Raw genomic sequence first — 15,026 nt, 5'->3', positions numbered from 1 at the left:
TTCTGTCGTGAAACTGACCTGATGGTGACGTCTGCAAGGTACGTTATTCATGATATACTTGAAGCTAAAACCGGTTTTTTCCGTGAGGAATATATCAACCAATAACTAAATTGAAATTCATTGTGATTAGTGATTTTGTAGTTGCGTGTGTGCTGTACAATACCCCGTTTTAACTGGAATTTTTTTCCTTGTGGTTGTTGCTTGAGAGAGCAACACTATTGATGACGAATCCGATCATAGCAAAACTAGACAATTCAGGTACAGACTAGAAGTTAGGAAATTAACATTAATCTATACTATCACAATGATGCCAAGAAGACCCTTTCAAAATTTCGCAGTGTAATGAAATGTTGGTGTATGTCTAAAGTAAAGCTCAGAATGTATGAAATCTGTTCTTGAAGACAGTACATTTGAAAAAAATTCAATAAATTTGACAATAAAGTACACGGTGAGGCTCCAAAGGATGTTTATGGCTTCATCAGATGTTTTATCCTGAAAAGAGCTTTGCTCTACGTCGGTGCTTGAAGTAAGATGCCTATTCTCTTGAGATTGGCTTTAGTTCTTTCATGCATTTTTTAATAAGTTATGTAGAAACTGCTCCAGCAGTCTGTAAATTTCCTACTTCTGTACCTCAGTTATGGTTCTACTCACCCACTGGTATCGAAAATCTATTAATATTCTTCAATAATTGTTGAGGGAATCCCAACCTGTCACTAATGATCTTCGTCAACAGTCTTTAAATTGAATAAGAGCTACAAATCTAAGCGAGACCTTTCACTTGTAAAATAAACTAATTTCTCTGTTTCCACATATGTACATTTCATTTAGTTTGCCGCATTATGCTGTAATATACTGTAGTCAGACACAACATTTTCAGATTTCGTTCTTTTATAGAATTAATACCAGAGGTTTTCTCTCTTTTCGCATATGTACATTTCATTTAGTTTGCCGCATTATGCTGTAATATACTGTAGTCAGACACAACGTTTTCAGATTGCGTTCTTACATAGAATTAATACCAGAGGTTTGTGGTTTAAAACTAAGTATAAGAAAACACCTGATAATTTTCATTTAATTTTTAATTATCAATATTTGCTTCAACTTATTTATAGTAACTATTATGAATTTCGCAAACTGGATACATCACTAAAACTCAGCGATCTTTTAATGAACTTACACACACATTCTTTAACAATAATGGTATACCGTTACTAATAAACATGATAGTTAGCTTTTATTTATGTAAAGGTCTTGCCGTGTGTGGTAGCCGTGTGGTCTGAGGCGTCATGTCACGGTTCGCTTGGCTCGCCCCGTCAGAGGTTCGAAACCTCCCTCGGGCATGTGTGTGTGTGTGTTGTCCTTAGTGTAAGTTTGTTTAAGTCACATTAAGTAATGTGTAAGCCTAGCGACCCATTACTTCAGCAGTTTGGTCCCATAGGGCTTACCACAAATTTTCAGAGCTCCTTGTTTTGAATATATAAGGATGTATTGTGGTTTTAATTACGGTAGACTTGTCGATTGTCGCCACAGTTTAGTAATATCAAGAGAACTGGTTTTAAAGAAAACTCTAGGGATACATTTTATTCAAAGTGATCAGTCTTTTTTGAAGGCAATTATTGGTGACATGGGAGGATTTTACTTTAAACATGTATCTCTATGGTGATTTTTGACAATTATGGGAGCTTATTTAAATTAATATTGACACGTATTTCCATTGACAGCCTTAGGAATGATAATGGATATACCGTGATACGAGCAGTTCTTTGGACTGAAGCGATGTGACATTCACTCCTCATTACTGTTTCATGCGTATTTAACACAAAGAATGTTAACAGTGATCAACATACTGACCAGTATCTTTATGCTGAATTCCCTGCATTCTTCAGCTGGGCACGTTAATGAAAGCCGATCATTGTAAATAAGTATTATGTTTTCTTATTCCCCAGCAAAAACTATATGGTATTATGCCACCATCAATAATGGAAATCTTATGAATCAGTTACTGTATAGTTTTTTTGATTTGCTTGGCAGGCCTGATATATTAGTTATAACTACTACGTTACCCATTAATGGCACGCAGTTTTGCCACCTTTAGTCATTGAAGTTGTTTCTGTGTTAGGTAAATTACTTTAAATACCATAAAGGAGCTCTCAAGTAATGGCGACGTTTCAGCGGCAAGTTATGGTCATTCTAATATCAAGCATAATCACTGACACAACGACCTGTGTAGGAACACCTAATCTGTAATGCTTTGAACACAGCTGAACTGAAATCAGAACATTAATAATGTTTTCGATTGATTATAAGAAAGATTAGCACACCTCAATAGGACAGTTTGGTAACTGACATGTATGAAAAAGGTATCAGCAGGAAATTGCTTCGAATGACCAGAAAAATTAATTAGTTAATACGATGATGTCAGCGTCCGTCTAAAAAGGTATTATGGAAGAAGCTACTTGTACATGTGTATGTAGATGTGGTAGACTACAAAAGTGGTAAGAAGTCCTGTGTTTCAGTTCCACCTATCTACTGCATGGATAAAGGACTGTGCAATCATGAACATAGTTAACAACAGAAAAAAGTAAAAAATTATGCAAAATAAATGAAGGAAATTAAATCGTTTGAAGAAACCAGTAAACAAAATCCTTCATTCATTTTTTTCTTCGATATTTTTATTAGTTTCAATACCTTTTAGGTGGATTCTGGTGACTGTTCTCCATATGTTACGTAATTTAATAAGTAAAAGATACTAACAGTCAAACATTTCTTTTATGGAAGTCCTAGATGTTGCAGACTCTGTGGGCTCATCATGTCCTATTATTTTACTCATTAATAGTTGTGATCACAAAAAAACAAGAAATAATCGAAAGAGGTCAGTAAGTGCTTAATAACCACTAACCATATATTATGTGTAAATATGTAAGTAACACATATTCAAGTGAGATTGTGAAGCAGTTGGAAGCCTGAATTTAATATGTTGTAATACATTGTATTGAAGGTGGCTAAAATGAAGTTGGCATTAATGCAACAAATTGTACATTGTTTCAGATTACACCTTCAATTAAATCTGTAAGGATCCTGTCAAGTCTACTAGTGGGATTACTTCTAAATTGAATCTGAATAAACCCTTATCTGAAAATTATTCCCTCTTATATGCCAAGCTTCGAACCATAAATCAGTAACGCCATCTAACTGCAAAGGCCTGTACAAAATTACCCTTAGAGGAAAGATGTACTTTGTGAAAGGAACAATTTCCAATGGGCAAAGAGGAAAGGAAACAACTTAAGTGAACACGAGCAATCATGCCAGTTATTCAGCAAGAATAATATTGTTTAAACAACAGTTTTTAGCGAGTCTTAATGCAACTAGCATGTGAGCACCAAGTTGTTATAACAACACTCAGATAGACTGCATAGAGAATGTACATTTTTGTAGAATCAAGCACAGCATGTCTTCAATCTGTATTAGTGTCATAACCTTATCTGCTGGAAAACATGCAATGAATGGGATGTAGAATATTCGAGGAGACTGATGTGAATAGCATTAAGTAACTAGTACCAATGTTACAAAATGGTGAGGACAAATGGTTCATTAAGTATGATGTGATCGAATCCTGAGTACAGAGTACAAGCTACACTGGCTCGCTCAAATAGAAAAACATACCGGAAGGGAAAATTAATAGCATGTACATTTGAATGTAAACTCGTACCACTGACTTCAGAGAAGCATATAAAGCATAGCAATACAGGTAATGTTAGCAAGCAACAAAGATGTGGTACACAAAGTTGCATTACAAGAACGGAAGTATCTCTAAGAAGTGAACCACCTTCAAAAAAGGCTAGGTATCTAACAAATGGAGAAATAAAGATATTTTATTAAAATATAATAAATATAACAGATAAAATTTGTGAAACACTTACGGGTGTTGACTCTAACATTAATGGTAAATCAGAGCACCAATTAAACAGTGTCACTTTTCAGAGGTTTTACATCTACATCCACATTTATACTCCACAAGCCCCCTAACCGTGTGTGGCGGAGAACACTTTATGTGCCACTGTCATTACCTCCCTTTCCTGTTCGAGTTGCATATGGTTCGTGGGAAGACCGACTGCCAGGAAGCCTCCGAATCACTCTAATTTTACATTCGTGATCTCCTCGGGAGGTATAAGTAGGGGGAAGCAATATATTCGATACCTCATCCAGAAACGCACCCTCTCGAAACCTGGACAGCAAGCTACAGGGCGATGCAGAGCACCTCTCTTGCAGAGTCTGCCACTTGACTTTGCTAAACATCTCCGCAACGCTATCACGCTTACCAAATAACCCCGTGACGAAACGAACCATTATTCTTTGGATCTTCTCTATCTCCTCTGTCAACCCGACCTGGTACAGATCCCACACTGATGAGCAATACTCAAGTACAGGTCGACCGAATGTTTTGTAAGCCATCTCCTTTATTGATGGACTTCATTTTCTAAGGATTCTCCCAATGAATCTCAACCTGGCACCTGCCTTACCAACAACTAATTTTATATGATCATTCCACTTCAAATCGTTCTGCACACATACTCCCAGATATCTTACAGAAGTAACTGCTACCAGTGTTTGTTCTGCTATCATATTATCATACAGTAAAGACTCCTTCTTTCTATGTATTCGCAATACATTACATTTATCTATGTTAAGGGTCAGTCCCTGCACCAAGTGCCTATCCGCTGCAGATCTTCCTGCATTTCGCTGCAATTTTTTAATGCTACAACTTCTCTGTATACTACAGCATCATCCACGAAAAGCCGCATGGAACTTCCGACACTATCTACTAGGTCATTAATATATATTGTGAAAAGCAATGGTCCCATAAAACGTAGACGTCTCTCCATCGAGAACAACATGCTGTGTTCTGTCTGCTAAAAACTCTTTAATCCAGCCACACAGCTGGTCTGATATTCCATAGGCTCTTACTTTGTTTATCAGGCGACAGTGTGGTACTTTATCGCACAACCTCCGGAAGTCAAGGAAAATGGCATCTACCTGAGAGCCTGTATCTAATATTTTCTGGGTGTCATGAACAAATAAAGCGAGTTGGGTCTCACACGATCGCTGTTTCTGGAATCCATGTTGATTCCCACAGAGTAGAATCTGGGTTTCCAGAAATGACATGATACGCGAACAAAAAACATGTTCTAAAATTCTACAACAGATCGATGTCAGAGATGTAGGCCTCTAGTTCTGTGCATCTGCTCGACGACCATTCTTGAAAACTGGAACTACCTGTTCTCTTTTCCAATCGGTTGGAACCTTCCATTCCCCCAGAGACTTGCGGTACACAGCTGTTGGAAGGGGGGCAAGTGTCCCATACTGGGATATAGATTGGATGGATAATTTTCGAGAAACTCTTTGAGTGGTTGAGTGGAAATGTACATGAAAAACTGTATTCTGTTTGAGGCTATTAACGTCTCAAACCACTGCACTGGACAAACCACTGAATCTTGTGAAGGAAATGCTTGATTAATAGAAACTAAGCATTCATATATAGTTATCGACATGTTCCTTTACTTGGGTTTCAGTACATTTAAGGTCAAGTTGGAGAGAGTTCTTTGTTCACCTTATTGAAAGTACTAGAAATTAGTTGTATGTAGTGACTTTATCACATTAGCTACTAATGTTACATCAACATTTAATGGGGCTGGCACTGGAGTTTTCTTCATTTTTTGGGCAACTGGGAATTTCAATAATTTTGTTATGCTTAATTAAGGATAATTTAACAATTGAATTTAAATACACTCATAACCTCACACACCATGAATTTAGAGTGAGTTATGTACAGTTAAACTATGTTATCCTTCGATTTCAAAAATTGTAAATAACACCACTAATAAATCAATAATCAAAGGTCATTTACTGAAATACTTAAAACATTATCACAGGGACATGTGCTACATTTTCAGGTTACATGAAAGTATCACTAAACACTAATGGCAGCACATTATTACTGTCACTTCTATTTTGATTACTTATCTACAAGGGTGTATAAATGAAAGCAAAACCACATGTACTCCAAAGCTGAGCTATTTCAGAACCTAGAAAATCACAGTAAACGATATATGGATTGAGTTATACAAATTTAGAAAATATTTGTAAGGAAAATTATTATTCAAATGTGACTAGACAAGATCTGATGGAATTTATTGTTTATTCTAATAAGAAAGAAATGGTGAAGGAAGACCTAAAATTTAAAAATAACAAAGAACTTCAATCAATTTGCAAAACCAACAATTTAAAGAATTATCCCTAACTTAGTCACGAAAAATAAATGATTCTTATCTCAAATTCTATTGACGATATTAATAACACGATATTGATAATAAATTGAATAAAAAATACTTAAATGATTATCATAACATCTGTAAAATGAAAAACTTAAGAAATTATTCTAAACTAAATAAAAGGCAATTAATCGCTCTTATCAAAAGATCTGAGGGTAAAATTAACAGTGATGGCAATGATTTGAGAAAGAAATCTGTAAATGATGAAACTTCCTGGCACATTAAAACTGTGTGCCCAACAGAGACTCGAACTCGTGACCTTTGCCTTGCGCGGGCAAGTGCTCTACAATCTGAGCTACCGAAGCACGACTCACGCCCGGTCTCACAGCTTTACTTCTGCCAGTATCTCGTCTCCTACCTTCCAAACTTTACAGAAGCTCTCCTGCGAACCTTGCAGAACTAGCACTCCTGAACGAAAGGATACTGCAGAGACATGGCTTAGCCACAGCCTGGGTGATGTTTCCAGAATGAGATTTTCACTCTGCAGTGGACTGTGCGCTGATATGAAACTTCCTGGCAGATTAAAACTGTGTGCCCGACCGAGACTCAAACTTGGGACCTTTGCCTTTCACGGGCAAGTGCTCTACCATCTGAGATTGGAAGGTAGGAGACGAGATACTGGCAGAAGTAAAGCTGTGAGGACCGGGCGTGGGTCGTGCTTCGGTAGCTCAGATGGTAGAGCACTTGCCCACAAAATGCTAAGGTCCCAAGTTTGAGTCTCAGTCAGGCACACAGTTTTAATCTGCCAGGAAGTTTCATATCAGCGCACACTCTGCTGCAGAATAAAAATCTCATTCTCTGTAAATGATATTTGTAAAATCTGGAAAATAAAAATTATAAAATATTTGTAATGTTTTAAACCACAATTAATCGATTTTATCATTAGATCTTAAAAATAATGATAAGAATGATAAAAAGAATTATTTTCAAAGGCCACCAGTAAATAAATATCAAGAAATTAAACAAAGAAATTATCAGAAAATTTACCAGGATTCCTTTTCCTAGATGATGAAGATTATATTCCAATCAAACTTATAGAAATACTTCTGCCTTTAAATCAATAATAATAGCTTACAGAACTATTAACAAAGATAATATTGTCAAACCAGTAGAATTTTTTAATCAAATGAAGAAGAAGTTAATACTATGTGAGGGAATATTTTAATACAAAGAAGAGTGATTAAAGTTAACATGTAATTAACTGGTTGGTCTTTATTTTATAAAGGTTGTTTAGAATTAATTGTTGACTGTTGCAATCCTATATATGGTACTTGTTAGATAGGTATACCATAAGCAATGAAAGATAGAAAAGCTGTAATTAATTAAAAAAGACACAGATCAAATATGTTTTGTGATGGCAGTAAAATCTGCATTATATCCTGTAGATGAAAATTTAGAAAGAGTTAATAATTATAAAAATATTGGATTAGAATTAGAAGAAATACATGAACAAAATGATATTACTTTCCTTTTCAGTTAACTCTAAAACGAAATTAAATATCTCAATTAATGTTTATGCATATGAAAGCCATGAAGAAGAAAAAAATAAATGTATATCCTCTTTACCATACAAAAAAACCGGAAAAACAAATTAATAATCTCTTAATACAAGAAGAAAATTATTCCCATTATTGTTGGATAAAAAGTTCTCAAGATTAATGAGTTCACAAGCAACTGCAGGCGGTCATCAAATTTATTTTTGTGATCTGTGTTTAAGATATACTAATTCAGAAAAAAATAAGACAATTATGAAAAAGACTGCAAAGAACATTAACAAGTAAAAATAGATATACCTGTAAAACGCAAAAAATTGGATTCGAAAATCGTTGTCATTCACTAAGTATACATGTTGCAATTTACAAAGGTTTTGAATGATTATTAAAATAGATTTACACTTGTCAACCAAATTTGTAGAAAGCTTACATTACTAAATATCAAAAATATTTACTGCTGATTCGGATAATAAATGTATGAAAATTTTTAGCCAAAAGACACTCAAATTGTATTCAAATTTTTGTAGCAAGTAATTTATTAGGCTGGACAATGCATCCGTTTATGCTATTTAAAGACTTCAATTGTTCAGAAATAATGTTTTAATTCTGAAAAAATACTTAAAATGCCAGATGATTTTATTTTAGTGGTTGATTCAGAATATCCAAGAGAATTCCCTGAGTTACATAACACCAGATGGAGAAAGTAAACTATTCATCCCATTATATAATAAACAAAAATATTAATATAATTATAGAAATCTTAAACATTGTTTAAATCGCAGAATAAAATTAATGAACACTCAAGAGTCTCATAATTTGAAGAATCTGATTGGTTGAAAAAAAAACATTGGTATTAATACAGGAATGAGAAAAACAGTAGCCAACGGTTTTGAAAAACAGTTCCTGAAGTTACTGAAAAATTCAATATTTGGGTAAATGTTAGAAAATATTAGAAACAGACGAAAGATTTAAGTAATAAGAGATTCTACAAAATATGTCAGTTATATTTCAAAAACTAATTATGAACATACTATTGTATTTTCAGAAAATCTAGTAGCACTTTATATAAAAAATAAAAATAATATTCAATATTTATATTAGAATGAGTGTTATAGATACTTCGAAAATTAAAATGTATGAGTTCCATTATACAGACCAAAATACAGTTAAATATCGATTTATGTTAAATGGATACTGATTCCTTCATTTATGATGTAAGAACTAAAGGCTTCTGTAAAGATATGAAATCAGTGATAGACGAGTCTGACACAAGTGTGTATGCAAATGCTAATATTTATGGAAATCTGCAAATAAATGAGGAAATGAAAGATGAAAATTTTGAAAAAAAATGTTAAAGCATCGTAGGATAAGATCGTAAATGAATGAGTACAAAGTAGTTTATAAAGAAGAGAAAACATCTAATGTTGTTAAAAACTATTGAAAATAATGAAATTAGTATTGCTGATTATATAATCTCTTTAAGTGATAAAATAATCTAATATAGAGAGATGAAGTCAATTATCTAGTTTAAACACGAATTGTATACAATTGAATGTAATAAAATTGTTTTAATGACCCATGATAATAAATGAGTTATATTACAAGTTGCAATTAATAAATTACCATATGGTTAATAAAAAAGAAATAAAAAAATAATAATTGATGAGAATGATTTATTATGGGAATTTACCAGTTACATACAAGATTAAAATAAAATAAATTAATGAGATATAATATTCTTTCATGAGACAGTAGTTTTTGATGTATTTCAAAATATATTATAGAAATTTATCACTAAAACTTTCAACTTCTTGACAATATCATTCTTTATGTTCGTGACAATTTAAAGGTATTATTTCCTTTTTAGATTGATCATGGTCACAGTTATGAATATATATAGAATAAGTTTTAATTTATTTATTATAATTTTCACAACTGAATGTTTTATTACGCCTGTTATTATTAAGTTCCTTTATAATTTCATGTCTATTTTCCCAATAATCACATTGTTTCTTTCTTATGCTATCAATAGCACCCATTTTTGAAGGCATAATCTATTTTTTTCTTATTTCTTTATAAATATCTTTTTCCTGATTGCACACAGTACAAGTCATTTAATTTTAGCTTTCAATTTATAAAGCAAAAATTAATGGCTATTAATAAACAAAAATATATTCAATTTCATTATAGATGTAGAGAATAGAAAAACTTGTATACAAAGATAAAAATATTTTAATACTTATTGATGAAGATAATTATCCATGATGTAAAGTAAAAGAAGTGGCTAAACTCTTAGAATACAAAAGTTTTTAAAGACATAGATGGAGATGACAAAACAATTTTTGAAAACTTTTGACTCTCCAGTTGGAAGGGTCTAACTTATAACGAAAAAAGGGAATATTTATTGATGAATCTAGATTATATTTTTAATAGTGAAATAAAAAAAGGAAGAAGCAAACCAGTTCCTAAAATGGGTTCCTCATGATGTTTTACTTTTGATACGAAAATATGGAGAATGTAAAATAAAGATTAATGTAAAACAACTCTACATATGTCAAACAAATCATTTAAATGATCTGAATAGAAATAAGTACAACTATATAAAATCTACTGATGAAACGTATATGACAGAACTGTAGAAATTTTATGTGAAAGGAATGACCACATAGATACTTTATTACCACATTTTGTGGTAGAATTAATTGACCTCAAAATTGCTTTAATACCTTGGATAATTATTCACGAGAAAAATTAAATGAAGATATAACTAATTTAAGGACAGCTTAGGCAGTCGGTAGATTACATCTAGCAAATATTTCTTAGAATAAAAAACTAAATTTCCAAGACGGTTTTCATAATTAAATTTTAAATAACATTCATAAAGAAATTATAAGTGACTGAATTAGAATGTTATGGCATCTTCAGTTTCAAAAATTTCTGTTGACCAGTTGTCAGTATTTCCTTTTTCAAAAGTTACTTTCAATTTCCTTATCCTTACTTTATCAACAATTTTATATTTATCATTAGTATCTAAAAAATTGATTACAAGATTGTGTTGTTATATTCTTCACTGAATTTAGAAACTAAGTTACCCATTAATAATTTCCTTGAAGGACACATCTTTCCACAACTTTTCTTTCAATTTTATAATAAACAGTTTAACAACAGCTACTTTTAATTCACTACAACTTGGATAATGATTAACATAAAATTTTTTCATTAATTCGTGATATTATTTATTATAAAGTTCTTCACTATCATTTATTTGTAAATTTTAGATTTTTCGACTCAAATTTTTTTTCTAAAGATTCTTATTCTTAACCAGAGAAGACCAAGCCTATTATGAAAGATACACATATAGCACTTAATAATAATTATATCCTTTATTTATCTTTGTAATTCATGTTAATTTTCCAGTATTCATTTTGACTAAATTCACTTGGCATAAATCATCCATTCCAAAAGAAATAACATTTATTTAAAATTTTTCTCATTTGCTTATGGAATTTATTAATTTCTTAGGCCTTCACCTACAAAAGTCTTTCAACAAATTTGCTCTTTTTACTTTTACATACCACACAAATATCTCCATTTTAGCTGTTAATCTATGAGGATTATGTGTGTCAGTAAACTTTTAGGTGTAGATTCTCCATTTATGTAGAGGATAAAATAATTTTTTCTCCACATATTACCATCTGCTCATGAACTGGATGAAATTTAAGAGAATCTTTCAGTCTTACAATTAGAAAATTTTACATGCATGCTATTGTATGTCCGGATGTCAGGTGTTGATGTCAGAAGCTATTTTCCAAAGTATATGAAAAACACTCCTCAAAAGTGCTAAACCATTAAATGTTAAATACCAGTTTACGTCTTCACCTACAACGACTTATTTAAGAATAAATTAATATTCATTGAAATGGTGCATTTTTTACTACTCCCCAGTCATAAAAAGAAATTTGGTAATCTGTTTATCACATACTGCCCAATTAAAATTAAGTAAATCATTTAAGTACAGAGTTTAATCTATTTCTGAATTAACTTCTTCAATTTCCTTTTTTGTAAAGTAATTAATTAGATTTGTTTTAGTGGCATAGTTAGTCAATTGCATTAAAATTCTGGTGTGTTCAGGGTTTGAAACATAGTCTTTTTCTAAACATTGTTTGGTAACTGCATCATAATCACTTACAGGATTATTGGAATCTACTAATCTTCTGACTTTAAAATAGGTATGTCTTACTTTATAAATGCCTTGTAATTTCTTATGAAGTTGTTTAACTGAATATTGTATTGTTGTATCAATTATTGGTTCTTATTCATCTTTTATGTTTTCTAAATTTATTTTTCTGTTAAGCATATGAACTTCAAGCTGCATCTTATTTCCAAAAATTTAAATATGATCAGATTTATAATTCCAGCACAATAATTTTTAAACAAATAAACACCAATGACCGAATATTACTTCACCAGAATTCCGTATTTTTTCAATGTTATAATATAAACACTTTTTTGTAAATAATTTACAAGCTGTTTTGGTATATCTCCTGCAATGAATCAAAAACAAATTTCATATCTTTATTCTTATATTAAGAAATCCAGTGAGTAACATCATCATCAATACTATCTAAATTTTCTATTCGACATTCTAAATGATTTGGTTTATCAGGTAATTGATCAATCATAAAATGCCATAAAAACTTTAGTTTTCAATTGTTTAACTAATTCATTGATGTCAAACTTGATAAAGTATTATTAAATTTTGTGATTATTTCTTTGAATTTTTCCACATCCACTTCCTTCCTTTTCCATTGCTACTTTATGTCTTTCTTGTTCTTCTAATTATTTATCAGCGTTTTTCTTGTTTTTAACTATATTTGCAATTGTAGAAAGCCACCAGTTAAAGAAACGAGAATGGTTAAATATGGTAATACACCCAATAGTAATGGTAAAAATACACCTTTGTGCCATGCTAGTCCTTTACTTTTTTTGTTTGATACTCAATAATGTTTTACATAACTGTAAAATCAGTAAAATGTGGTTCAGTACTGTGTAACTGTTCAATGTAAGTTTCATCGTTTTTGGTCGAATTTTGCCAGTTTGTAGCAAGGTATAATCAAAACTCAACTTATCCATTTCTATAGATCAAAAATTATTCCTCTTACTGGAGTAGAGGCAATTTTTTCTTTTAATGAAACATCAGAAACATGCATTTTTTATTTTGCATGTAATTGAACTTCTTTATAAGCTTCATGCCTTTTGTAATTGAAGTTGTTTATAAGATTCATGACTTTTTTCTGAACCTTTATTATTACTATAAGCAATATCATGTCATTAACAGGCTTTATCTAATGGATTAATACCTTGATCTCCTCTAGCTAATCTTTCTTGTAATTAGGACACCAGACCACAAATTCGATAGTCTGTAAGATGCATTTCAAAAGGTAGTTAATTAATTAAAGTATTAACTATACGTTTCTCATATATTTCACATTTCCAAATCGTGAGTGGTAAATTATACAAAAATTTAATCCAGCAAGGAGGTCATTTTTGTCATTAATAACAAGGTCACTGAATTTATTAGTAATTCTTCTATTCCTACTTTCTCATTATGATAATTTTTATTTCCAGGTTATTCTTCTCTATGTGTTATCGTTTATCTATCGATTAAATCTGTGGCATCATTCATCTGAATATATTCAACTGGTTTTTATCAGTATTCTTTTGTTAAACCTTCACCAACTCTTTCAAACAGGCATTATAATTTTTTTAAAAAAAATAGGGGGACATTGTTCAAGAACTGTTTATATCAATTTATTATATTAATTTCCTTTAACTGATTTCATTTTATTCGAATCACTTACATTATATACAGAATGTGAGTCGAATAAAATTCAAAATCATGGAGAAATATAAAATTCATCAAAATGTAATAAATAATGTACTAACAAAGGGATGATAGAAATTCCTATTGGTCAGGATAGTTTTAAAAATTAAGAAAAATTTATTCAATCAATAATTCCTATTATCAGCATAAAGAAGATAAAAAATTAAAAAAGACTGGTAATTGAAATTGATGTTAGATTATTTATGGGTAATGAAGCTAGTACTAGTCAAGTCTTAGGATTTAATACTGAAATTAACTAAGGCAAGGAATAATTTGTGCTAATGATGATCCCAAAATCATTAAATTTGAATTAATATATATTAATTTTAATTTAGCTGATTTATTGTTTATTAAACATAATACTCATTTTCATCATGAAACTAATACCATTGCTTTGTTTAAATGTAATGCTGAATTTAGTGGACCAATTGTTTATATACCATATAACCCCAAAAATATTCCAATTTTTTATACAATTCAGAATTTAGAAATAACTACAATTGATGAAAATGATAATACATGTAGCAGTAATTTTGATTATGAGTTAATAAATTTTTCCCGCAATAAATCATACAAAATATTGAGATCTATCAACATTACTCATTTCCTGTTAATGAGAACACAAAAAATAATTTAAACCTTTCTAAGAAGGAAACAGAAATTAGTATAAGTATTGGCAATAGTTGTATTCATCATAATTGTTCGCAACTTTATATGACCTTTGACATTATTCACACAGATGGAATGAATATTTGAGCATATGATGATAAATGTAATATTAATCTAATTGTCAGTTATGAGTTGAAATTAACATTAGTTTTATAAATTATCTCTTAAATTCGTATCACCTGTATAGTATCCAAACACAGTGCATGGGAACAGTAGGACAACTACCAACATTTCTTGAAAATGGTGCAAAAATTTTAACACAAAACAAATTTGTGGACACATGCATGTCAAATACACTTTAAACTCTTACGAAATTTTGATCCAAAGGCACCAGAGGCGCTTTTCAACTTCATTTAAAGACAATAGTGGTAAGATGTTTATAGTGCTGATAACATGGACTGTGATTATAAGACTATCCTTGACAAATTTCTCATACTCTCTGGAAGATGCTTTCCATTACATTGTTCAAAACATAGTACTTGCACTAACAAGCAATCTGAGTGACTGACTAATTCGTTAACAATATAATGCTGTACAAAGTGAGAATTATAGCAAATTGTGGGAAATTATCACAATCAAGCTGCAGTAGGTCAATCAAACACTACTTTAAGGTACATGAAAATGTTATAAGGACGGCAAAGACCATGTAGT

This window comes from Schistocerca cancellata, chromosome 4, assembly GCF_023864275.1.
Source record: "Schistocerca cancellata isolate TAMUIC-IGC-003103 chromosome 4, iqSchCanc2.1, whole genome shotgun sequence".
In the NCBI taxonomy this organism is placed as follows: Eukaryota; Metazoa; Arthropoda; class Insecta; order Orthoptera; family Acrididae; genus Schistocerca; species Schistocerca cancellata.
Note: the sequence above shows the minus strand (reverse complement) of the source record.